The following is a 26,631-nucleotide window of genomic DNA, read 5'->3' as shown; positions in this document are numbered from 1 at the left end:
GCCCCCGGGTCTATTTTCCATCATATTAATCTTCCGTCAACAAGTTATTTCTAGCGCCGTCTTTATTTTACTTTCTTTACTTTGCATCTTTATCATACCAAAAATTTTATCCTATCATATCTATCAGATCTCACTCTCGTAAGTGACCGTGTAGGGATTGAGAACCCCTTATCGCCTTGGTTGCGAGGATTTATTTGTTTGTGTAGGTGCGAGGGAGTCGTGCGTGGCCTCCTACTGGATTGATACCTTGGTTCTCAAAAAACTTAGGGAAATACTTACGCTACTTTGCTGCATCACCCTTTCCTCTTCAAGGGAAAACCAACGCAGTGCTCAAGAGGTAGCAAGAAGGATTTCTGGCGCCGTTGCCGGGGAGTCTACGCAAAAGTCAACATACCAAGTACCCATCACAAACCCTTATCTCCCGCATTGCATTATTTGCCATTTGCCTCTCGTTTTCCTCTCCCCCACTTCACCCTTGCCGTTTTATTTTGCCTCTCTTTTCCGTTTGCCTCTTTTTGCCCGTCTCTTGTTTGCTCGTGTGTTGGATTGCTTGCTTGTCACGATGGCTCAAGATAATACCAAATTATGTGACTTTACCAATACCAACAACAATGATTTCCTTAGCACTCCGATTGCTCCTCTTACCAATACTGAATCTTGTGAAATCAATACTGCTTTATTGAATCTTGTCATGAAAGATCAATTTGCCGGCCTTCCTAGTGAAGATGCCGCTACCCATCTAAATAGCTTCGTTGATTTGTGTGATATGCAAAAGAAGAAAGATGTGGATAATGATATTGTTAAATTGAAGCTATTTCCCTTTTCGCTTAGAGATCGTGCTAAAGTTTGGTTTTCGTCTTTGCCTAAAAATAGTATTGATTCTTGGAATAAGTGCAAAGATGCTTTTATCTCTAAGTATTTTCCTCCCGGTAAGATCACCTCTCTTAGAAACGATATTATGAATTTTAAGCAACCTGATCATGAACATGTTGCACAAGCTTGGGAGAGGATGAAATTAATGATACGTAATTTCCCTACTCATGGTTTGAATTTATGGATGATCATACAAAAAATTTATGCCGGATTGAATTTTGCTTCTAGAAATCTTTTAGATTCGGCCGCGGGAGGCACTTTTATGGAAATCACTTTAGGAGAAGCTACTAAACTCCTAGATAATATTATGGTTTATTATTCTCAATGGCCCGTCGATGACTAGTGAAAATTGAGGCCCAATATGCATTTCGGCCTGCTAAAGGCCCATGGTTTCATCTGGGCCGTAACAGGCCAGTACAATATTTAGCCTGTTAATGGCCCAACGCTACCTGGGCCAAACTAAGCGTTGGGTCCACAAAAGGCCCAACTAAAATATAGGCTGGTGTAAGTTGTGGGCCTCGCGCAAAGTGTGAAGGCCCCAATGATTCGGGCCCAAGAAAGATGCAGGCCGGCCCAATTGTGGCCCGCTAAACACCAGGCCCGTTAGAGGCGAATGTTTCGGCCTGGTCGACTACATTTGATTTTTTTCAGATAGCGAATGATGGCAGTAACTTGTAGGAATTAAGAACAAACCTACTCTATATAATAAACAAATTACGGCATAGTAACTAAGAATAAACCTACACTGTACAATAAAGGATTTATGGTATATTACATCCACTGGGCATCGAAGTTCGCCACCAGTGATCATAACGTGCAACGAAGAAGCAGATTACAAAAACTGGGCACCATTGCAGCGTAACAAAATAATATTGAACCGAGACCACTTCCAAGACAGTTCAAGAAAGGTTAGCCTTGCGCGGGAACTGCTGCGCAAGCTGCTGAGCAAGGCTATGAGACAGGCCTAGCATGTCGGTCAAAGCTTCCAGGTGTAGCTGTTTAGCGATGAGGTTCTCATTGTTGTTCTCCGCAATCTTTCTTAGAGATGGGACTTCAAGTCGAAGTTGAGTTGCAGAATGCCTTTCTGCTAGAACTTGGGACTGAAGAAGTCGAACTGATTCAGACAACGAATTCTGTGAGCTTGTCTGACTGCTAGTCTCAAGTAACTTGAACACTGCATCAAGACAAGACTTTGGGGTTGTCTCGCTATCTTCAAGATGTTTTGCCTTCTTTGCTGCAATATATGTTGGGTTTGTCTCACAGCCTTCAGCAGACTTGTGCATGCCATCAGGCATATCACCCTGAAACAAAGCAGAGAGATAACAGGTTTTGCACGTGTATAAACAAAGATAATAACTGTGCTGTCAATTCCATCCAATTTCAAATTAGAAAATAAAGAGTAAGTTCAAAATATCAATAGCATAATTTGGCATTGTTCATAATGCAGGGAGCTTCACCACACTACTGGATTACCATGTTAACATAACAAGCATAGATGAAGGGCAAAGAAGATCATTGTATCTATTTTGGTTAATGTGCATGGCATGTTGTTCATATCATCAACCACATCAGTAAGATAAAACAGGAGATGACAAGGTGCAAACGTGGGCTGCTTCACCACAAACTGGATTATAGATCCACAAAAACAAGCATACATATAGGGAGTGTTGAGTAATGTGCATGGTATGAATAAGGAATTTGGTTTTACAAGTAAAACTTAGAACTTACAGTTCTTGCGAACATGCATTTTGGTAGAAACAGCAAACTAAACAGCAGTAAACGATAGGGAGTATGAGCAAATTAAACAGTAGTTGAGGATAAAGGCTTTAGAAGGACTGACTTACATTAACAGTTAACACCGGCTTTATAATGCCCTTCTCCATGTCAAGGGAAGGATAACTCAAGAATTTTAGCACAGAATCTTCTTCATAAGCATTGCCTGTACTCTACATTTTGTAGAGAGTAATTATAGATATGATAATACTGGAAGGGATAGAGAATAATGAAGATAAGATGCAGATTGATGCTACATAATCAACTAGCAATCCCTGGAAGTACAAGCATTACAGGACAAAATGTACTGACAAGAGCAATGGGCTACACTTCTGCACTGGCATTGTCTGTGTATTCTACTTTTTGGTAAGATTAAATATAGATCTAATATTTTTTAGTAAATGGTGGGCGAGGGAGATAAGATGCAGAATGCTACACAATGAACCAATCCCTTTTCAAAATGTTCAGTCCTTACAAGAGGACTGTAGAGCTAAACCTCTTCAAAAGCATTGGGTTGATTCTAAATTTATGTAAGAGTCCATACGGATCTTATAATGTCCACCAAATGGGCGATAACGTGGCTAACATGTGCAGTGATGCTACATAATCAAACAGCTATGAAAGTAAGTATGGTCATACAGGGCAAGAGGTACTCACAAGAGCAATGCAGTGTGCATTATAGTTGCGAGATTCTGTGGTCCCCTGAGAATGAATGTTCTTCTGCTAACAGTTTTCGTACAAGTGAGACGTTAAGGCAAATGCAGAAATGTAGTTCAAATTGTGATGTGATATCATAGATAGTACCTTACGCTGCAGCCGAGACCAATGTGTAACAAGATTATTCCAGTCACCATCGGATAAATGTAGCACCGGAGACTTTACAGAAATTTCGTTTAGAGGCTTGCCATCAAAGTGCGCTTGCCTCAGGTAGGAACGATACTTCATCAACGAGTGCTTGAAAAGCGCAACCAACCCTTGCTCGTCTTCACAATCCAGTTTGGTCCTCGCCTATTTAAAAGAATGAAATCCTGTGTCTTCTGTCAGCAGAAACATATAAAGTAATGACCATGAATAACATTAGTACATTACTTACGCATAAGTTGCGGAGGAAGACTGGAAATTGTTCTGTGTCTGCGGTATAAGACCGTGTGAACTTTACAGGTACTAAAGATTACCGAAATACATCTGAACCATTAAGTGTAGGTAGCACTGAGCACACAACAAACCCTAATGACAGTCCTGCCTAATGAGTAATGAATCAATTAGAAAATGGGTGATGAGGAGTGGCTGCTGAGTGTTGAGGACTTATCTTAGGATAAATCGGGTTGGCTTAGTGGGTGCTGCACGCCTGAGCCCTGAACGGACTGGGAAGGTAGGCACGGCGGCGCGCCCGGGCAGCGGTGACGCTGGTGGGCGAGCGGCTCCTGACCTTCTGTTAGTCCGGCGTCTCCTCCTAGAGTCATGTCGTCCGGGGATGGCAAGTCGCCGGCGAGGCAGGCGGCTGGGGGCGAGTAGAGATCGGAAGCGTGCAGCAGAACAGAGGGGAATCGGGGCCTGGGATGACCCAAAATCCTAGGGTGGGCCGGCCCATCATGGGCACCCTGTAGAGATACACACCCGAGCGGCGAACATGCATTTTCGAAACTAATTTAGGAACATTTAGCTGACCAATTAAACGAATCTGTTTTAATAATATCAGATTCGTATTTGAACAACTAAGCTTGTTTAGCTTGATGGGTCGAGCAGTGCTATTATGACACGAAGCACGTATTCTGATTGTATAGTGATCATAAAAGGGGGAAACCAGAGTAATGATATTTAGCAGCCATTGTTTGCTTCGAACTAAGAACTAAATTCTAAGAGCTGAAAAGAAAGTAGAGTAACCAAGTTAAGATCTATTTTCTGGTTGAGATCAAAAAGTTGAGGAGATATGAAGTGCCACCTCTCTTGCGGCGCCGTGTAGGCATCGGGGGTGCGATGACTGTCGGTGGCGTTGAAGCAGATCTGCGACGGTAGACAGGTGCATCGGGGGATAAGTCACGTTGCGGTGGAAGAGAAGGTTGTGTGAGCGGCCCCGGCAAAGAGGACGACGACGCCGATGAAGCGAGAGTACATGATGAAGGCTCTTGGTCTGTCGCCGTGGATGAGAAACGTCCATCTCTAGCAGTGGACGACGCGGTCTTGGTAGGCGCTCTGGCATGGTGGAGGACGGTGGCGATGGATGTGGTGGAGGACGGCGGCGATGGATATGGTGGAGGACGGCGGCGATGGATGGGGTGGCGGACGGAGGCTGGTGTGGGGATGGTGTTCTAGCGCGGATGGTGTATGAATGGGAAAATGGAGGGAGAGGTACGGGGAACCATGTTTTTGGGACGCGCCTGTCTGAAATATGGGAAAGTTACGAGCTTAGCCCCCGTGTAAAATTTGGACGTCTCGTCGGTTGGGGATACGACGGTAATCTCGCATCTCGCCAATATTTGCCCAGAGCGATTTCGGGCGAGGAGAGGGTGGTTGGCGCCCACGGTGTATGAACGGGGCTGACAGGTAGGGCGGTTGTGTCACGTCTGAGTGAAGTTACAAACCTGCCCCTATTGAAAATATTTGCCTACATCGATTTCGGCCGAGTCGAGTTTGTTTTGCCGCCCACCGTGTATGAATGGGGAAATGGAGGGAGAAACAGAGGTCTTTCGGACGAGCTTGAATCGAATGTGTTTTGTCGCCCATGTTTGGCGCCCACCGTGTCGGAATGGGCTCAGAGGCAGTCGTGTCACGTCTAATTGAAGTTACTATCCTACCCCTATTTAGAGCAGTGGAAGTCGGGCCGATGGATTGTCCGTGTAATGGGTAGACAGTAATTTCCATCTCCCAAACACTTGGCTTCGGGCAGCCGACGTTGGAGTGGACATTTTACCGCTTCTTTCGAATTTTGGGACAATAAGCATCCACGTTTACCCTGGCAACTAAATTTGAATCCATTTTGTATTCCTATATTAATCTTTATAAATCATTCCATGTGTTTTTATATATCTTTAAAAGGACGACAAAGATGTATTCGACTGTCATATATGAATATGGTTTACAAATGTCGATACTCAAATTCAGAAGCTAGAATCCAGTTTAAGGTGAATTCAAATATTTGGAACACTTCATGTCCAACTCAAATGTCACACGCAACATAATGTGTACTCCCATTTAGATATGTACACAAGCGATGTATCAAGATTCAAATACCGAGTCAATCAACCAAGAATGTACAGAACTAACAGACATATAAACACTTATAGAGTATATGGATCAATAATATCAACTAACATACATAAGCCAGGCCGCTGTACTTTTCTTTGCTACAACAACATCCTTTTTGTAGCCAAGCTACTACAGCATCTTGGCCCTTTCCGATGCGTGCCACTTATGGTCCATCTATACTACTATTATTGCTGAATGCACATTCAGCCCGATTGGCATATTTGTAGGTCTGGCACAGTAATCAAAATGAAATGTCTTCGAGTCTTATCAATTAATACAGACTTGTGCTCAAATAAAATTACAAACCAAAAAATAAAAAAAATTATTACATGATCTCTAAAACAAATGGTTTGATTGATTACATGAACAAACAACACAAAGGTTATTCAACGATGGAAAGAACATTTCACCTATGATTTACCAAGTGGGAATTTAATTTCCTTTTTTCCTTCAGGACCTTAACAATGTGGTCAGTCTCAGCTTGCTTCGTTTTGAAATCCACCAAATATTTAATGGTTGTCTTGAGTACTGCTACTGATTGTGCTGTTTGCTTCCTCAACATGTCAACTTCATCTCTAAGTGCAGAAGCAGAATCTCTTTCTACCACTAGTTTAGCCTCTAGAGCATCAGCAGTTGGCAATTCATAATGCACGATTGGGCCGGTGCCACTGCTGTGGATGATACAACGTCCATGGGGACCTCGCTCTTTGATCTTGGGCTAACCTATTTTGCCATTAAAGTTCTGATTGGATTCAGAAAAGTTGAAGTTAGCAAAACATCTCAACTGGGAGTTATAACAGCAAACCAGTTAAACAAACAAGGAATTAAAGAGTTTCAATTCGATGCTGAAAAGTAGTTATTAACATCATTGTAACCCGTTGTTGCAGCAGCAAAGCAGTTAAACAAACAAGTAGCTATTTAAGTTCAGGCAAACAGGTAATTCTTAACAGTAAGTATCAAACACATAGATAGGCGCAGTCTATAATAGGATTAACAGGTTGTGGCATTATGTAATCAGTAGCAAACTAAATTAAGCCAAGCAACGTAATTGAACAATTTTGCAATAAGTGGCTAACTAAAATTCCGAGAAGCAGGTAACTGAACTTAAGCTAGTTCTTTGTACAGGCACACTGCAACTTCTTTTTCGCTTACAAGGTTGTACGAAGGAATCCATGGCATCAATTGCTTGGATACGCAGTCCCAATACTTCTTTCTTCCCACACTACATTGGTAAGTCGAATGGTTAATCTGGTAAGATGGTGCGTCCTTGATATGTTATATGAGGACGTGTAGTCAGACTAGTTGTAGCCACACACATCACACTGGCTTTTACTGTATATTTCATGCGATTACTTTTGGCATATCTAGATCTAAGCAATCTACAATAGGATGAAAAGACTGGCATCCTTCACATTATTGGCGAACTTAGTTCATAGAAACAAGCAATTCAACCATTCTGTGGGTAAATCAAAAGCCCCACTGGAATATTTTTCACTACCCCTATCATACACGCAAAGAGGGGCGACGCCACCATAGGGGCTGGTATGGGCGGCCGCCTCGGGTGGCTCGAAAGTGTGCACCTAGTTTGAGTCGTCCAGGTTGGCCCAGGCTAGTTTGTCCCAATGCACGAGCAGGCAATGTAAAAAATGAAGAAAAATGTTTCAATTTGGATAGGCCAATAACATAAGTGCAAGGCAGGCCCTATAGCAGGCTCGCGGCCCAAGCGAGCGCCTCCCATATCGATCGACAGCAGGAAAAATCCCAATTCATCCGCTCCAGCCTCTAGTCTGGTTCGCTCCTAACCAGCCGCCGTTGGACAGACCGACACAGCACTTCCTCGCGCCCTCATTGGAGGGCGGTCGCCGGGCTTCAAGCGAACGGAAGGACAAGAAGATGAAGATCCAACCCTGGGTGTAGCCTGCATGGGAGGCAGCGGCGGCAGCACGGGCATGGCATCGAGCTTGCGCAAACGGACAGTCACAACTTGCAAGAGTAGCATGCGCAACGAGCAGGTACATCACATCCTTGATTATATCTAATTCAACTCTTCAATTTCTGGCCAATAGTTAAACCTGACAGTGTTGTAAAACTGCTTCTATGTAGGGAATCTATGAGAAAATGAAACCAATTTCTACTTATTTTATAACTCCCCCAATCAATACTGAACTGGCTGAATCTGATGTATCTAATCAAGTTTCCGGTGCAAACATCCAAGCTCATGTTGTTCTTGAGCCTGAAATGTCTAATGAACAGACTGCTAATGAAGGATTTGATGCAAACATTTTACATGCTCCTGGTGATGAACATATAGTGTCTAATGAGGCATCTAATGCAAGCATTTTGCAAGCTCCCATTGAAGGATTTAGTGTCTAATGATGATCTGCTATGTTGAGAGAGACATAGAGATTTGCAGGCATTGATGACAAGCAAATTATAATGCATTTTCATGGCTTGAGGAAACATCGAGGCCATCTACCAGAAAGTCCCCGTATCATGACAATGTAGCATAAATACTTTTATAATCTGTTGTTTGAAACTATTGGCATACTTGTGCAGGATAGATATATTGGTATGCATTGCGCACTGGTTATAGGTGCAATTACACTTCGATATTTTCAGCCAGAGAATGAATAATTCAAGCAGGTACAGACCATGTTTGTAGTCCTTGTACACCATGTTGCATTTTGTGTTTTTTGGTGCTTGCATCATTTAGTGTTTATAATCTGAACTACTTTGGATCATTAGCTGGTTTTCAAAGTGCATGTAACTTCACATTTCTCAAGTTATGTTGATTTCCGGAGTGCAAGTGCCTTCGTATTTTTTAAGTTAAATGTTCGCCCCTGGTAACTTGAATTCGTGGATCCGCCACTGCACACAAATCATACATGAATGCCAGTACAAATTAAATGAAATGCCGGGTCTTACGCTAGCTCGTTGTACAGGCTCACTGCAGCTCTGCTTGCGCTTGGGATGTTCCATGTACAAGTCCATGTTACCACTTGCTTGGATGTGCAGGCCTTGTGCTGCTCGCATCCCCCTCTGCATTTTTGACACGGCGAATGGCTGATCAAATAAGAGGAATCGACCTTGCGTTGTACCGGAGGACAGATACTTACAAGGTTATACGGGTGTGCAGGATGTGTACCAGATCCCGTAGCGCCGTCATGCTTCGCTAAAAAATGGATTTGCTTGTTTCAGATGATATCTCCGGAAGAAATAAGAGTTAAAGTCAGAGTTGGATAGGCATGTAAGCTAAGAGAGCATTGAAAGGATATCCAAACATCGTCGGAACAGTGCACAAGGGAGTGATGTGTGGATACCTAGTTCGGGCCGGCGTTTGGGCATGCTCGCCTAGCTAGAGTGCGGGTCACTTCAGAGTCGTTGAGGGTGATGCGCTGGCGTTGGCTGGCCGTGCACGGATGCAGATCTTGAGTGGCAGCGGAGCACTACGATGCGGTGGACGAGACCGTTGGTGAAGCCCCAGCGGCCTCGGGGGGCGGAGGAGCGACGATGTGCTCGGTGAAGTAGCCCCGGTGAGCTGGGAGACGGCGTCGGTGAAACGCACCTGATGCGGTGGAAGTCGGTGTCTGTGAGGCATGTCGGTTGCGCCGGCCGACGTTGTCGGTGGACCACCCGGTGCGGTGGACGAGGGCGTAGATGAGGTAGCTCCGGTGCGGTGGTGAAGCGTGACCGTCGTCGTCGTCCGGCACAGAGGTGGGGAAAGAAACGAGCCGAGGGGCGATTCGGACTTTGCTTGGGTTGGCGGCGAATTAGGGATTTGAGCAATCTGGGAGCGGAAGGGGACCGTGGAGAAGGGAGATTTTGCAGGGCTGGAATAGGGGCCGCCAGATATTTCAATCCGAAACGTGGAAGCGCGAACTTATTTAGTCGTTGTCCTTTTTGGGGGGGAGGGGCGAGCGAGGGAGGGGGTGGGTGGGTGGGTGCTAAGCGTCCGTCCGACACACGCGACCACCACGAAACGACCCTGGTCTGCCTGGTGTGCCTACATTTGAGAATGCAAACGAATCTTCTTTCATTTGCAAAGGAATCTGTATGTATTACCATGCCCGTGTTTTCCTTGCAATAATTAGTCATTTGAAACGAGATACTATAAATTAATTAAAGAGGAGTTATTTGAAAAAAAATCAAAACGGTATCCACGCTAACGTGCATTAGAGTGTGTGTCACATAATTAGTTATTTGAATTAGAGTGTGTGTCACATAGCGATCTCCAATTCTAACGTGGATTTCGCATTTCACTGTATACACACTACTTTTTAATACAAATTCATATGTATATGATGAACACCATGGTAGTGAGAAAACTTTTGGATGGATTCAAACATATGACCTACAAAATAACACAACAAATCGAGTCAATGTCAACTTTTCGAAACCTGATATAGCACGAATTTGAAATAATTACCCATATGCATGGTCCTCAGTTCAAATCTTACAATGGACACCGAATTGAAACATCGATATTAAGTCTCGTACTATCTACATTCAAATGTTGTTTTTAGCCCCCCCCCCCCCGGGCACACACGCTACATACTTCCTGTATCGGTCAATCTTCCTCTCCTAACCACCTTAGGAAGCTATCGGTTTCCAACACACATCCATTCTTTCTCTCCATGTTTCGATCTCTAACTCTCCCAACTACACAACCCCCTTTCTCCACTCTGTTACGAAATGTATTTACCTCACACACCCGCTGTAGCGACCAGACCTCAAACAGTCTACTCTCTGTGCATCAGTGTCATCCCTGGATCGGTAATGCTGACACGCACAGTACTTTGAAGGATTTATAACAGAGTAGCAATCACACACTTATTACATCGAATAGTTCAAGAGAACTCAATACAATAAATATGGCTTAAGGCCATCTAAAATACGATAACAGCAGAAGGCTTGGAAGATAAAGTGAGTCCATCAACTCCAACGGCATCACTGAGTATAAGACCACGACCTAAGGCTCCTTACTCGTCGTCTGAAAAGTCTGCAACATGATACGTTGCAGCCCGAAAACGGGTCAGCACATGGAATATGCTGGCAAAGTAACACATAGAGAGTAATGAACAGAATAATGCTATCACTATATGCATATTTGGCTGGTGGAAAGCTCTATGGTTACAGTTTTGCGAAAAGCCAATTTTTCCCTACCACAAAGGAATAAATTTTATTTAACTATCATGGTGGTTGTTAAACATTGAGAAGGTACCTCCAACTCAATCCCAATTAAGAACGTGATTAACCCAATCAAATTAAATTAAGTAACATGATGATGAGATTCACATGATAATCCAAGAACCAGATACTCAAGATGTCCATAACCGGGGACACGGCTAATCATGATTAGTTTGTACACTCTGCAGAGGTTTGTGCACTTTTCCCCAGAAGACTCGATCGCCTCCGCTTGATTTCTCGCACTACATGGTGTTTGAGAAACGGATGACCGAGACACAGTCTTTCAGAAACACTACTCTTTACTCCGGGTGGGCCGTTACACCTACTTTCCCCTACATCTGCTAGCCCACCTCTTCAAGAGGTCATGTAACCTACTCAACTATGCTAGAGCCCATAATAGCTTGTGGCTGCACACGGAAGTTTCTAGCATGAATAATCTCATGATCCCTTTGAGTCTGGGTGGCGGTCCATAGGATGATCACACGGGTACTTCGGGATATCCAAAAATACAGGCAACACTGGTTTCTCCAGGGGCCTCAATCCACCCAGATGTAAATTAAAGTAGCCACCTTAAGTTGAACCATAAATTAATAATCTCACATCCGTCATGAAGAATTCACTCAAACCCAGTCCACGTCTACGAGCATAGCATAGCAATATAAGCAAACGTAGAAGTAACTCCCAAAGGTTTGATAATAAACAGGACAATAGGTACTACCTCATCTACTTCCCAAAACCCACATATTAATCAGATCCTAATCATGCAACTGTTTGAGGCTTGATCTAATGCAATAAAACTGTGTGATGAAAAGTATGATCAAAGTGTTACTTGCCTTGCTGATGATCCGTGAAACCTAGAGACTCGTAGTAGAATGCTTCGCACTCCGGGTACTCTATCGCAAACAAACAATACATACATAAGCAATCAAGCAAGGGTGCACGAAATAAAACTCAAAATAAGAGATCGAACCAGAAAGTTCAACTTAAGAACTCCGGTTTGCAAAAAAATCAATTCAAACGAAGCAACGAAGGTCAAACGGCGAAAGAAACAAGCTTCGTTTACTAATCTGGATCTAAGTCAAATTTTACAGCAGCAAAAACTTGTTTGAGTTGGTTAAACGGAAAGAGATTTTTGAGACGAAATTCTAGGCGCTTGAATCGCCTGATTCCGATAAACGAGCGAAAACTTATACTAAAACGAAAAATAGATCGGAAATCGCGATCAGGAATAATCGCGGAAAATCCGAGAAAAAGAAAAACTGACGAACAGTCTAACGATCGAACGTTCGCTGTCTGTAAAAAAACAAAAACCGTTCGTTAAAACGAACGAACGAACGGGCGTTCGCTATTTAACTAAACCGGAAAAAAATAAACCGATCTATTATAAAAAACGCATCTCGGTTTCGAAATAAAACCGAACGGTTTGTCGAGAAAAACTGGCGGCTACCTCGGTTCACGTGACGGCGGCGGCGGCGAGCGGCTCCGGCGGGTGCCGACGTCAGGCGAGAGGCGGTGGACGGCCGCGGGGCTCCAGCGGGTGGCGCGTCGGGCGGCGCTGGGCGGCGGCTAGGGTTTTGGGGCGGCGGCGATTTGGGCTGAGGCGGGGCTCGGGCCGCGGCTTTAAAGGCCGGCCGGGCTGAGGTGTCCGGGTCGGACACGGCCCCTAAGGCGGTTGACTTTTAAAAAAAAATCGGACGTGCAGAAAAGGTAAGAAAATAAATACTAAACGGACTCCAAAAATCCCGAAATAAATTTTCCCCGTCGTCTAAAAATAAGCCGGACAAGATGAACATTTATTTGGGCCTAAAATGCAATTTTGAAAAACGAGTATTTTTCCTACTTCGAATAAAATCAAATATTTGTTTTTAATATTTTTCCTCCAATATTTCATTATTTGTGGAGAAGTCATTTTATCCCCTCTCATATATTTTGATATGAAATATTTTCGGAGAGAAAAATAATTAAAACAAATGATCCTATTTTCAAAATTTGAGAAAACCCAAATATGAAAATAACGAAATCCCCAACTCTCTCCGTGGGTCCTTGAATTGTGTGAAATTTCTAGGATCACAAATAAAAATGCAATAAAATATGATATGCATGATGATCTAATGTATAACATTCCAAATTGAAAATTTGGGATGTTACAAACCTACCCCCCTTAAGATGAATCTCGCCCTCGAGATTCGGGTTGGCTAGAAAATAGGTGAGAGTGGTCCTTCCGTAGATCTTCCTCTCGCTCCCAGGTGGCTTCATCCTCGGTATGGTGACTCCACTGAACTTTGCAAAACTTGATAACCTTGCTGTGGGTGACTCGGCTGGCATACTCAAGAATCTTAACTGGTTTCTCCTCATAGGTCAAGTCACTATCCAGCTGTATCGCTTCCAATGGCACTGTATCTCTCAGTGGTATCTCAGCCATCTCTGCGTGGCACTTCTTCAGCTGAGAAACATGGAACACATCGTGAACTCCCGACAATCCTTCAGGCAATTCCAACTTGTAAGCAACTTCCCCCATACGCCCCAAAACTTTGTATGGTCCTACAAAACGTGGCGCTAACTTTCCCTTAACTCCAAAGCACTTTACTCCTTGAAGTGGTGATACTCGAAGATAAACTCTGTCTCTGACTTCGTAAACTGTCTCCTTGCGTTTAGAATCCGCATAACTCTTCTGCCTGGACTGGGCTATCTTCAGCCTATCGCGAATCAACTTCACTTTCTGTTCAGACTCTTTAATCAAATCTGGTCCAAACAACTGGCGGTCTCCAACTTCGTCCCACAACAACAGTGTCCTGCACCTCCTTCCGTACAGAGCTTCGAAAGGGGCCATCTTCAAACTGGATTGATAACTGTTGTTGTAAGAGAACTCTGCATATGGCAAATTGTCGTCCCAACTAGATCCATAATCTAGCGCACAAGCTCTCAGCATGTCCTCCAAAATCTGATTGACTCTCTCGGTCTGTCCGTCTGTCTGTGGATGAAAGGCTGTACTGAACTCTAGCCTGGTACCCAAAGTCTCGTGCAACTGATTCCAAAACTTTGAAGTAAACTGGGTTCCTCTATCTGATACAATGGTCCTCGAAACTCCATGCAGACATACGATCCTGGTCATGTATATCTTTGCCAACTTAGCACTTGTATAAGTGGTCTTTACTGGGATGAAATGAGCTACCTTCGTCAAACGATTGACTACAACCCATATCGAGTCATAGCCTGAACGAGTCCTGGGCAATCCTGTGATAAAATCCATGCCTAGCTTATCCCACTTCCATTCGGGTATCGGCAATGGTTGTAGCAATCCTGCTGGCTTCTGATGCTCTGCCTTCACTCTCTGACATACATCACAAACTGCTACATACTCCGCAATATCCTTCTTCATTCCGGTCCACCAGAAAGTATCCTTCAAATCCAAATACATCTTGGTATTTCCTGGGTGAATTGAATATGGTGAATCATGGGCCTCTTGCAGAATCAACTTCCTGATCTTCGGATCATTGGGCACATAAACGCGGTCCTCAAACCATAAGGTATCGTGTTCATCCTCATGAAATCCCTTGGCTTTTCCTTTACTCATCCTTCCTTTATCTCAGCAATTTCCTTGTCTGTTTTCTGAGCTTCTCTGATCTTATCCATCAAAGTAGACTGAATCTCCAATGCTGCTACAAAACCTCTTGGAACTATTTCCAAACATAGTTCACGAAGATCCTCTGCTAACTTCTTGGGTAACTCTCCGGTCATGAGCGTGTTGACATGGCTCTTGCGGCTCAATGCATCGGCTACTACGTTAGCCTTCCCTGGGTGATAATGCAATCTCATATCATAATCCTTAATGAACTCCAACCATCTCCTTTGCCTGAGATTCAACTCCTTCTGCGTGAAAATGTACTTCAAACTCTTGTGATCCATGTACACCTCACAATGGTTTCCGATGAGAAAATGTCTCCATGTCTTCAACGCATGCACTACAGCTGCTAACTCCAAATCATGTGTAGCATAATTCAACTCATGGGGTTTAAGCTGTCGTGAGGCATATGAAACAACTCTTCCCTCCTGCATTAGCACTGCTCCAAGTCCTCGACGAGAAGCGTCGCAATATACTTCATAATCCTTGTGTTGATCTGGCAGAATCAACACTGGCGCTGTAACCAAACGTTTCTTCAAGTCCTAGAAACTAGCCTCACATTCCTCAGTCCAAATGAATTTGGTGTCCTTCTTCAACAACTCCGTCATAGGCCTTGCAATCTTCGAGAAATTCTCGATGAATCTCCGGTAATATCCTGCGAGTCCAAGAAAACTCCGGATTTCTCCAACTGTCGTGGGTGCTTCCCAATTTGTCACAGTGTTAACCTTGGTGGGATCTACTGTTATTCCTTCTCTGGATATAACATGTCCAAGGAATCCAACTTCCTTTAACCAAAACTCGCACTTGCTGAACTTGGCATATAACTGATGTTCTCTGAGCTTTCCAAGTACCAAACGCAAATGCTCCTTATGGTCTTCTTCATTCTTCGAATAGACCAGAATATCATCAATGAACACTACGACGAACTTATCCAAAAACTCCATAAACACTTTGTTCATCATGTTCATGAAATAGGCAGGTGCGTTAGTCAGGCCAAATGACATAACGGTGTACTCATATAGCCCATACCTTGTGGTAAAAGCTGTCTTCGGTATATCCTGTTCTCGAATCTTCAACTAGTGGTATCCTGATCGCAAATCAATCTTGGAAAATACTTTAGCTCCTTGTAGTCGGTCAAACAGATCATTGATCATCGGCAGTGGGTACTTGTTCTTGATTGTTACTTCATTCAATCCATGATAATCAACAACCATCCTCAACGATCCATCTTTCTTCTCCACTAGAAGTACGGGTGATCCCCAAGGTGACGAACTTGGGCGAATATATCCTTTATCCAGTAACTCCTTAATCTGCTTCTTAATTTCTTCCAAATCCTTAGCGGGCATCATGTACGGTCTCTTAGATATTTGCCCAGTGCCTGGCAAAAGCTCAATCAAAAACTCGATGTCTCTATCTAGTGGCATGCCTGGCAACTCCTCTGGAAATACGTCAGGGAATTCCTTCACCACTGGTACTTCCTCCTGTACAACTCCTGATAAGTAATTCACTTGAGTCCTCTTCGGCACATGTCGGGATACATACTTAATCCTTCTTCCTTCTGGGGTAGTAAGCAAAATCGTCTTACTGGCGCAATCGATGTTTCCTCCATACATCGATAGCCAATCCATTCCCAAAATCACATCCAAACCTTGTGACTCCAAAACTATTAGGTCTGAGGGGAAAACATGCCTACCTATGGCCAATGGCAACTGTAAACATCCTTGGCTTGCCATATACTCTGCTCCTGGCGAGGTTACTAACATAGGTGTTCTAAGAACTTTGGTGGGCAACTTAAACTTATCCACAAATCCCCTTGATATGTATGAATGTGATGCACCAGTATCAAAAAGAACGATTGCAGTAAATGACTTAACCAAGAACTTACCTATTACTGCATCAGGCTGCGCTTCAACCTCCTCCACATTAACGTGGTTCACCTGTCCCCTGTTGAAAGGGTTTGGCTTCTTCCCCGATCTTCCATTGCCATTTCCATTCTTTGCTTCTGGACAATCAGTGGCATAATGTCTAGTCTTCTGGCACTTGAAACAGGTAACGTGGCTTAGATCCCTCTTGGCTGGGGTTGATGGGTTGGTACGGTTCTGTCCGTTGCTTCCTCTGTTCCCATTGCCATTCTTGGGGCCACTATGATTGTGCGAACTTCCTCCATTGTGATTGTGACCTCCATGGTTATGCTGAAGGTGTCCTCCCGAGTTCGGGGTAAAACGAGGCTTCTGGTGAGCTCCTGTACTGTACTTTCCTTGTCCATACTTCCTCTTACGACTCTCAATCTGCTGCTGCTTCCCTTCATCATGAGAGCTCTATCTACCAACTCCTGGTAGTTGTTAAAAGTTGCCACCATCAACTGCATGCTCAGCTCATCATTCAGTCCTTCCAGAAACTTTTCCTGCTTAGTTGCATCCGTAGCAACGTCATCTGGGGCATAACGTGCTAACTTACTAAAATCCTCCATGTACTGGCCAACGGTACGTCCTCCTTGGCGTAAGTTGCGAAACTCACGCTTCTTCATGGCCATAGCTCCTGCTAAAACATGGGCAGTACGGAAAGCTTGCTGAAACTGGTCCCATGTGACAGTGTCAATGGGTTGAGTGGCTGTGTAATTCTCCCACCATGATGCTGCGGGTCCATCAAGCTGATGTGCGGCAAAACGCACTCTCTCCGCATCTGTGCATCCTGCAGTGGTCAGCTCCCTTCCAACCTTGCGGAGCCAATCATCTGCCACAATCGGCTCGGTGCTACTGGAAAACACCGGCGGATTCAGCCTAAGAAATCAGGCTAAGTGATCAACAGGTGGTGGTGGTGTGTTGTTGTTGTTGTTGCCTTGGTTTTGAACTAGCACTTGCATCAGGGCATTCTGCTGCTGAATCAACTGAGTGATCTCCGGTGGGAAAACAAATCCGGTGTCGCGTCTCGGAGGCATCTGATGGGTTTAGAAAAGATGAGAAAATAGGATAGAATGAGATCTAGAGGGAAAACACTACCCATATGCACATGATACAAACACAATCATATCACTCCAATCAATTCAAACAAGGCATACAATCGATCTAACTATCGTAACAAAGTGCTTGGACTATAATATATACATGGTGGAATACTACTACTAATTTGGTGGTCTACTAGAAAAATTGCTCAGTCGAAGACTCCATGATATCTGCTCCGGCTTCATCCTCCAAATCATCCTCACTGGGGTCCGAGTCGGTGTCGTCAATGATGATGTAATTCTCTGGGCAAGTAGAATCGTCATCATCTCCTCCTGGTGCTGGGTCTCCCATGAAAACTCCTAGCTTCTTTGTCAGGTCGTCATTCTTCTCCACTAGTGCGACGATTTCCTCCATATAATCCTCGCGTGTAGCCTTGAGTTCTTCCTCCAGTTCCATGATCCTAGTCTTTGCCTTCTTCAATTCTATCATGTCTGCGCACATCTGGTTCTCCTGGCGACGAATGTGCTGGTTTAACTCCTGGATGAAAGCTGCAATAGATCTATCCTTCCTGGTACTGATCATCTCCCATTGCTCGTCTCGGCGCCCACAAATCTGATAGATAGTATCCTTGAGATCATTGTGGTACACTTCTCTAATGCGTCCCATGGTGATGTGGGCTGCCATGCTCTTTCCTAGACTCCAGGTTGGTGCATCAAAGGAAAACTCTATGGGCTCAGGGATTGGCGTGAACGTCCTTCCTGGAACTTGAACTTGAATCATCCGGCGCTCCTCTTCTGGTAGTTTGGCGTTGTAGGTTCCGGTGAAGCTTGGTATTCCGATGTTCAGGTACTTAGTAACTTCCTTCAAGTGTCATCCAAAAGGTGTATCCTCATCTGGTTGCGCGAACTTGTTCCTTGCATCCGCCATCCTAAAAGAGTGGAAGAAAGGAGAGGAGTCGGAAATGAGAAGAGAGTAGTGATCTAGGGCTTTAGCTTAGTGGTCGTGTCCTACAGTCAGCGTGTGCTCTGATACAATCTCTGTAGCGACCAGACCTCAAACAGTCTACTCTCTGTGCATCAGTGTCATCCCTGGATCGGTAATGCTGACACGCACAGTACTTTGAAGGATTTATAACAGAGTAGCAATCACACACTTATTACATTGAATAGTTCAAGAGAACTCAATACAATAAATATGGCTTAAGGCCATCTAAAATACGATAACAGCGGAAGGCTTGGAAGATAAAGTGAGTCCATCAACTCCAACGGCATCACTGAGTATAAGACCACGACCTAAGGCTCCTTACTCGTCATCTGAAAAGTCTGCAACATGATACGTTGCAGCCCGAAAATGGGTCAGCACATGGAATATGCTGGCAAAGTAACACATAGAGAGTAATGAATAGAATAATGCTATCACTACATGCATATTTGGCTGGTGGAAAGCTCTATGGTTACAGTTTTGCGAAAAGCCAATTTTTCCCTACCACAAAGGAATAAATTTTATTTAACTATCATGGTGGTTGTTAAACATTGAGAAGGTACCTCCAACTCAATCCCAATTAAGAACGTGATTAACCCAATCAAATTAAATTAAGTAACATGATGATGAGATTCACATGATAATCCAAGAACCAGATACTCAAGATGTCCATAACCGGGGACACGGCTAATCATGATTAGTTTGTACACTCTGCAGAGGTTTGTGCACTTTTCCCCAGAAGACTCGATCGCCTCCGCTTGATTTCTCGCACTACATGGTTTTTGAGAAACGGATGACCGAGACACAGTCTTTCAGAAACACTACTCTTTACTCCGGGTGGACTGTTACACCTACTTTCCCCTACATCTGCTAGCCCACCTCTTCAAGAGGTCATGTAACCTACTCAACTATGCTAGAGCCCATAATAGCTTGTGGCTGCACACGGAAGTTTCTAGCATGAATAATCTCATGACCCCTTTGAGTCTGGGTGGCGGTCCATAGGATGATCACACGGGTACTCCGGGATATCCAAAAATACAGGCAACACTGGGTTCTCCAGGTGCCTCAATCCACCCAGATGTAAATTAAAGTAGCCACCTTAAGTTGAACCATAAATTAATAATCTCGCATCTGTCATGAAGAATTCACTCAAACCCAATCCACGTCTATGAGCATAGCATAGCAATATAAGCAAACGTAGAAGTAACTCCCAAAGGTTTGATAGTAAACAGGACAATAGGTACTACCTCATCTACTTCCCAAAACCCACATATTAATCAGATCCTAATCATGCAACTGTTTGAGGCTTGATCTAATGCAATAAAACTGGGTGATGAAAAGTATGATCAAAGTGTTACTTGCCTTGCTGATGATCCGTGAAACCTAGAGACTCGTAGTAGCACGCTTCGCACTCTGGGTACTCTATCGCAAACAAACAATGCATACATAAGCAATCAAGCAAGGGCGCAAAAAATAAAACTCAAAATAAGATATCTAACTAGAAAGTTCAACTTAAGAACTCCGGTTTGCAAAAAGAATCAATTCAAACGAAGCAACGAAGGTCAAGCGGCGAAAGAAACAAGCTTCGTTTACTAATCTGGATCTAAGTCAAATTTTACAGCAGCAAAAACTTGTTTGAGTTGGTTAAACGGAAAGAGAATTTTGAGATGAAATTCTAGGCGCTTGAATCGCCTCATTCCGATAAACAAGCGAAAAGTTATACTAAAACGAAAAACAGATCGGAAATCGCCATCAGGAATAATCGCGGAAAATCCGAGAAAAAGAAAAACTGACGTACAGGCTAACGATCGAACGTTCGCTGTCTATAAAAAACGAAAACCGTTCGTTAAAACGAACGAACGAACGGGCGTTCGCTATTTAACTAAACCGGGAAAAAAATAAACCGATCTAATATAAAAAATGCATCTCGGTTTCGAAATAAAACCGAACGGTTTGTCGAGAAAAACCGGCGGCTACCTTGGTTCGCGTGACGGCGGCGGCGGCGAGCGGCTCCGGCGGGTGGCGGCGTCGGGCGAGAGGCGGCGGGGCTCCGGCGGGCGGCAGCGGACGGCGACGGGGCTCCGGCGGGTGGCGGGGCGACGCGGGCGGCGGGGCTCGGGGCGGCGGCGACTTGGGCTGAGGCGGGGCTCGGGTCGCGGCTTTAAAGGCCGGCCGGGCTGAGGTGTCCGGGTCGGACACGGCCCGTAAGGCGGTTGACTTTTAAAAAAAATTCGGACGTGCAGAAATAGTAAGAAAAGAAATACTAAATGGACTCCAAAAATCCCGAAATAAATTTTCCCCGTCCTCTAAAAATAAGCCAGACAAGATGAACATTTATTTGGGCCTAAAATGCAAATTTGAAAAATGCTTATTTTTCCTAATTTGAATAAAATCAAATAAAATCAAATATTTGTTTTTAATATTTTTCCTCCAATATTTCATTATTTGTGGAGGAGTCATTTTATCCCCTCTCATATATTTTGATATGAAATATTTTTGGAGAGAAAAATAATTAAAACAAATGATCCTATTTTCAAAATTTGAGAAAACCCAAATATGAAAATAACGGAATCCCCAACTCTCTCCGTGGGTCCTTGAGTTGCGTGAAATTTCTAGGATCGCAAATAAAAATGCAATAAAATATGATATGCATGATGATCTAATGTATAACATTCCAAATTGAAAATATGGGATGTTACACCCGCCATTGCAGCCCATGCCGAGCTCTCTCTCTCTCTCCCTCTCCCTCTCACCCTCTCGCGCTAAATACATGCATTGCCTATCTAGCCCCCCAACCTCTCGTGTGCACGCACGCATGTTGTCTATCTAGGTCACTCCCTCGAGACTGTCTCACTCTTTCTTCCGCACGGCAGGCCACACTCGCTCAATCTCGCTCTCTTTATCTGAGTCTCGTTTAACCTCGTTTTCTTTCACACACAAATGATATATCTCCCTGTCCGGGACTCGATCGACACACTCTATACTCTCTCACACAGATTGTCTATCTAGGTCAGTCCATCGAAGCCGCCCCCACTCTTTCGACCTCATGGCGGGCCACGCTCTCTCTCTCTCCCTCTCTCTCCCCCCCCCCCCTCTCTCTCTCTCTCTTTGTATGTCTCGATTGACCTCGCTCTTTCTCGGAAAAAAATGATATATCACCATGTTTGAGCCCAATTCGACTTATTCACATTGTATACTCTCTCACGCACATTGTCTATCTAGGTCACTCTCTCCAACTCGTCTCACTCTTTCGATCGCACGACGACCCTATGTGATCGATTGACCTTGCTTCCTCCCACGCACAAAATATATCTACACGTCTGTGACTGGATCATCTCTCAAGCTCTATCTTACAGCCCTCACCCTTAAAGCTCAATCGGACAATATCTCTCCAGAGCATATATATTTGTTCAATGAATGTCGGACCACACTCACTTTGTCTCTCTATCTATATGTCTCTCGATTGACCTCGCTTTCTCACGCCGTATCTTCCACACATTGAAGCTACCTCTCCATCCCTCGCAAAGCCGGAGCTATTTACATTGCGAGGGGCACTCCAACCTTGGATTAATTTTTGTAGGCATTTATTCCGGTCGGTTTAGATTATATTTTCGTAGCATTCGGCCCACAACTACTCGAAACACCGTTGCAACCCCCGCAACTCCCCTAGTTGATTTCCCTCTGGCTCGGTCATCGCTCTCTCGCACGTCCTTTCTCGCCTTCAACGTTGCACCATGGTATTATTGCAAAAAACTCTATTGTTCTCTTTAATTATTATAAATAAGCTACAAAACTACACACCGATAGTCCACTTAGAATGGAACAAATTTCGACCCACAAATTAAAGTGCTACAAACTACACACCGAGGGGCCCACATGTCATGAAACAAATTTGGACCCATATACAAATTAAAAAATGAAGGACGAGGATCGAACATGCGACCAGGGCCTTCAAGCCGCACGTCAATAGGCAACATACATAGAACAACAATGTTTGTTGTACCTCCCTTTGTTCACATAATGTTTTTATATTACCACAGCCTGTTTAATTGATAACATGTAATATGATTTTTAGTACTATTCGCCTTCACTTACTGGTGGGTTCCATGTGTGCTCTCTCTCTCCTCCCCTTCTACATTTAGACGCACGGGCAAACACGAAGAACTCGCGGGCGATGTTGCCATTGACCATATCTGGACGTGTTCACAAGTTATGCACCAGTTTCACGTGCTAGCGGCACTAGTCAGTGTGTACGTGCAATGCACGTTAATTTGGAAGTATATTAAGTGCATGTGGATATTAAGTAGGATATTATTTGCGTGTTATTATGTGATTAGCACTATTTTTGGCATGAAATTAACTGCACGCTAAACGTGTTGAGCGCTCGACATTGAAGCAGTCTAGGTCGTTGGATGACAAGGAATACATGTGGCTTGATGACGTTTTATATTTAATTTGATACGGCTCTAGCAGAACATTCAATCAATCAAACCATAGATTTCGTTCAGTCTGACTCCGACTTTAAATTATACGACGATCGATCTAAAATAAACGGAAATGATAAACGTTCGGATTTTAAGCATGGCAATCCGAACATTTTTCATGGAAAATTTAGATTACGCGGCGGCGGCGGGGGCGTCTTGCGGTGGGAAGCGGCTCCTCTGCCGTGCTCTGTGTGTCGTCGGGCCACTGACCGACGGCGACGGCGGCGCCTTGCGCCGTCGTTGGCGTATTCCTGGACGTTGGCCTAGCTTCAAGGAAGGCCAAAATGTTCTGGACTTTGGAGCGAGTCAACTGGCGGGATGAGGCGACTGGCATTGATGCAAGGAAGCGGTCGACGGCGGCCATCCATGCCGCTGAGGGGGGCACTGGCACCCGCGCGGGGACAGGCGCTGTCAACGGCGCGGCGGAGACATTCATGTGCACAGGCATCGGCACGGGCGCGCACGTCAGTGCATGCGCAGGCGTATGCGCTGGCAGGTGCACGGGCACCAGCACGGGCGTTGTCGGGTGGTAGGTGCGACATATGCCAACGGGTGGCTTATCATTGTGGGAGCCAGTAAGACGTCGCCGGTGCTTGGAAACGGGATGAGGCGAAGACATGCACGCCGGCGAATCTTACCCAGGTTCGGGGCTCTCCGTGGAGATAACACCCCTAGTCCTGCTCTGCGGGGTCTCCGCATGATCACTAGATCAAAACGAGTAGCTACAAGTGCTCCTTGAGCTGTCGGATTCGAGGGAGAAGAAGAGCAAGGCTAGCTCTCCCTTTCCTCTCTCTATGGTGTGTGTGTAACTCTATGAGACCAACCCTTTGCATGGGTGCCCCGAGGGGTTTATATAGGCCTACCCCCCGGGGGTACAATCGTAATCCGGCTGGGCACGGGTCCCAGCCGTCAGTGTCTGTGTTCTCCGCCGGCCATTGGGGCCCGCCGACTGGTGGGTCCCGCCGGCTGCCGGCCTCTTGGTCGACAGGCCGGCCCCACTGCTTGGGGGTCTTGTCGGCGGCTGGTTACTGTTGCGTTGCCCCTGATGACAAGGGCTTTGTCGAGGTAAGCATGGCTACAGTGTGCCGCCTTGCGGGCCCTCACTGTAGCCTTACCTCGTCTTGTCTCCTTAATGTGGCACATGTTTCGAGGGAGGGGGTAGCCGTCTTCTGGGGGCCGGCTACGCCCCTGGCCTACTAGGGGAGGTCGGGCTGCCTTCGAGCGTCTCTCTGGCTAAAGGGGCCCGCCGCCCATGGGCAGTACTGGCGTCTGTCGTGGATGACGTCGAGGCCATCATGGCCACAGTGCCGCGCCGGACGGGAGATGGCTTACCCGTACGGCGTCCTGTGGCCATTCCTGCTTCGGGATTCGGGGGTAGTGGGCTGTACTGTGGCCACGCCCCGTCTTATCTCCGTTATGTGGGCGTAGTTTTGGTGGGTGCGGTCTTGGCTGGCTTCTTGGAGCCGGCGTTCTTCATGGCCGGCTCTTGGGAGTCGGTGTTCTTCATGGCCGGCTTTTGGGAGTCGGTCCTTTTGGAGCCGGCTTCCTGGAGTCGGCCATCTCGTAGCTATCTTGGGGGAGGTTTCTGGGAATGGGTCGCCTTCTAAGAGTCGGCCCCTAGGATAGCCGGTCGGGGGAAGGCGGCCCTGTGCTTCGAATGCTTGAAGGCTCAAATGGCCTGATAATTTCTTGAGAAGCCAGGGGGAGTCGGTTAGGCTACCCGTGGCTATTTACTCCGACAGTAGTCCCCGAAGCTGATTGAGCTTCGAGGTGGGGTGGGAGTCGAGAAGCTCGGTCAGCTTCCTATCTTGACAAACCGGCAGCTGGGAGCCAGCTTCGGCTAGGCGCGCCGTCTTGGCGAAATTTTTTGAAGTCAGAAGGCGGGAGTCTGCCAGCGCACGCACCGGGCCGCGGGCCGGCCACTTGCTGCCTGTGAACCACGTGGCATCCCTTGGCTAAAAAGCCTGCCAGCCCACGCGCGCGACGAGACGTCGCCGCAGGTCGGGGGCCCACCACTCCTATGCCCGGGCCCAGGCGCGGATTCTCTGCAGTCCAAAGCCGCCCGCACGTCTTCCTGCGGCGGTTTCGGCACGCCATTAGGGCGTAATAATCGCGGGGCGTGGGGGGAGTGGGTGCAGTTAATCCCACGTCCCACCCCATGCCTCGCCTCCTCGGCTTCGTCGTGCGAAGCTATAAGTAGGGGGAGGGGGAAGCTGCACGCGCTCGCACGCCCCTCTCGTCTCCGCCATCTTCTTCTTTCTGCTCTTTCTTGCAACAGCGCCTCGCCGCCGCACCGTTCTACCACTCGATTCTCCGCCGCCGCGCTCATTCTCGCCAGCCCTACGCCGCGACGCAGTACGGCGGGGATTGGGACGGCTCCAACGTCCATGAGGATCATGTCGAGTTCCTCCGCAAGACGCGGCGGCTGCCCGGCGCGGACAAGGTGCGGGTCCGTCTCGCACCGGCGAAGGAGATCACGCCGGAGCCGGAGGAAGGCGAGCGGGTGGTCTTCCGCTCGCATTTCTTGCGGGGTATCGGCTTGCCCGCGAGCGCCTTCTTCCGCTCCTTTCTTGAGTTCTACCAGCTCCAGCCGCACCACCTCACCCCGAACATGGTGGTGCTGATGTCCGCCTTCGTCACCTTGTGCGAAGGCTACCTCGGCGTCCTCCCCACCCTCGAGCTATGGGGGGAGTTCTTCCAGTCTAAGCTAGGCACGCGCATGCAGGGCGTGCCGGCTCAGAGTGGCGCCTTCATCATGATGCGGAGGGTGACAGCCGACAACCCCTTCCCCGTCATCACGCTGATCTAGTCGGTGAAGCTATGGCAGAAGTCATACTTCTATGTGAAGAACGTCGCCCCGCAGGACGACTACGTCAATCTGCCGGCTTACGAAGCCGGCCCGCCAGCGGGTAGGCGGCCCCAGTGGTCCTATCGGGCCGTGACGCTAACGCCGGCTCGAGCCGCAGCTGTCGCCCGACTGCGGGTGATGATCCAGTTGGAGGGCTTATCGGGGCCCGACCTGCTAGCCGCCTTCGTCACGCGCCGGGTGCTCCCGCTCCAGAGCCGCCCTCATCTGATCTGTCAGATGAGCGGCCAGCTCGATCCGAGTCGGATGTGCACCAAAGACATGCCGCACGACGAAGTGGCCCATATGGTGAACTACCTTGCGAACTGCAAGCTCTCCGCAGAGTGGCAGTTTGGCAAGGAGCCATATTGCCGAGCTCACCCGCCGCCCACGGTATGTTCTCTTTTTCTCTTTCTCCTCTCTCGGTTTTGTCGCCGAGTTCCTTTTGGCCGACTCTGACTAGTCGGCTTGTTTCGACAGAGCCCTCTTCTTCGGCCTGCAGGCGGGTCGGACACGGAGCGCCGATTCGTCCCCGACTGGGCGGAGCACGATCTGGAGGACCCCGACTTGGGGGCGGCCGCCATGGACGACAACACCGAGGCGGGCAGTGGCCAAGCCGGCGGCGAGGCAGGCGGCTCCGGGCTTGGAGTCAGCTTCGACGACTGGCCGGACGATGAC

Source organism: Aegilops tauschii, chromosome 2, assembly GCF_002575655.3.
Source record: "Aegilops tauschii subsp. strangulata cultivar AL8/78 chromosome 2, Aet v6.0, whole genome shotgun sequence".
Taxonomy (NCBI): domain Eukaryota; kingdom Viridiplantae; phylum Streptophyta; class Magnoliopsida; order Poales; family Poaceae; genus Aegilops; species Aegilops tauschii.
The sequence above is the reverse complement of the archived record's forward strand: the minus strand, read 5'-3'. Positions refer to the sequence as shown.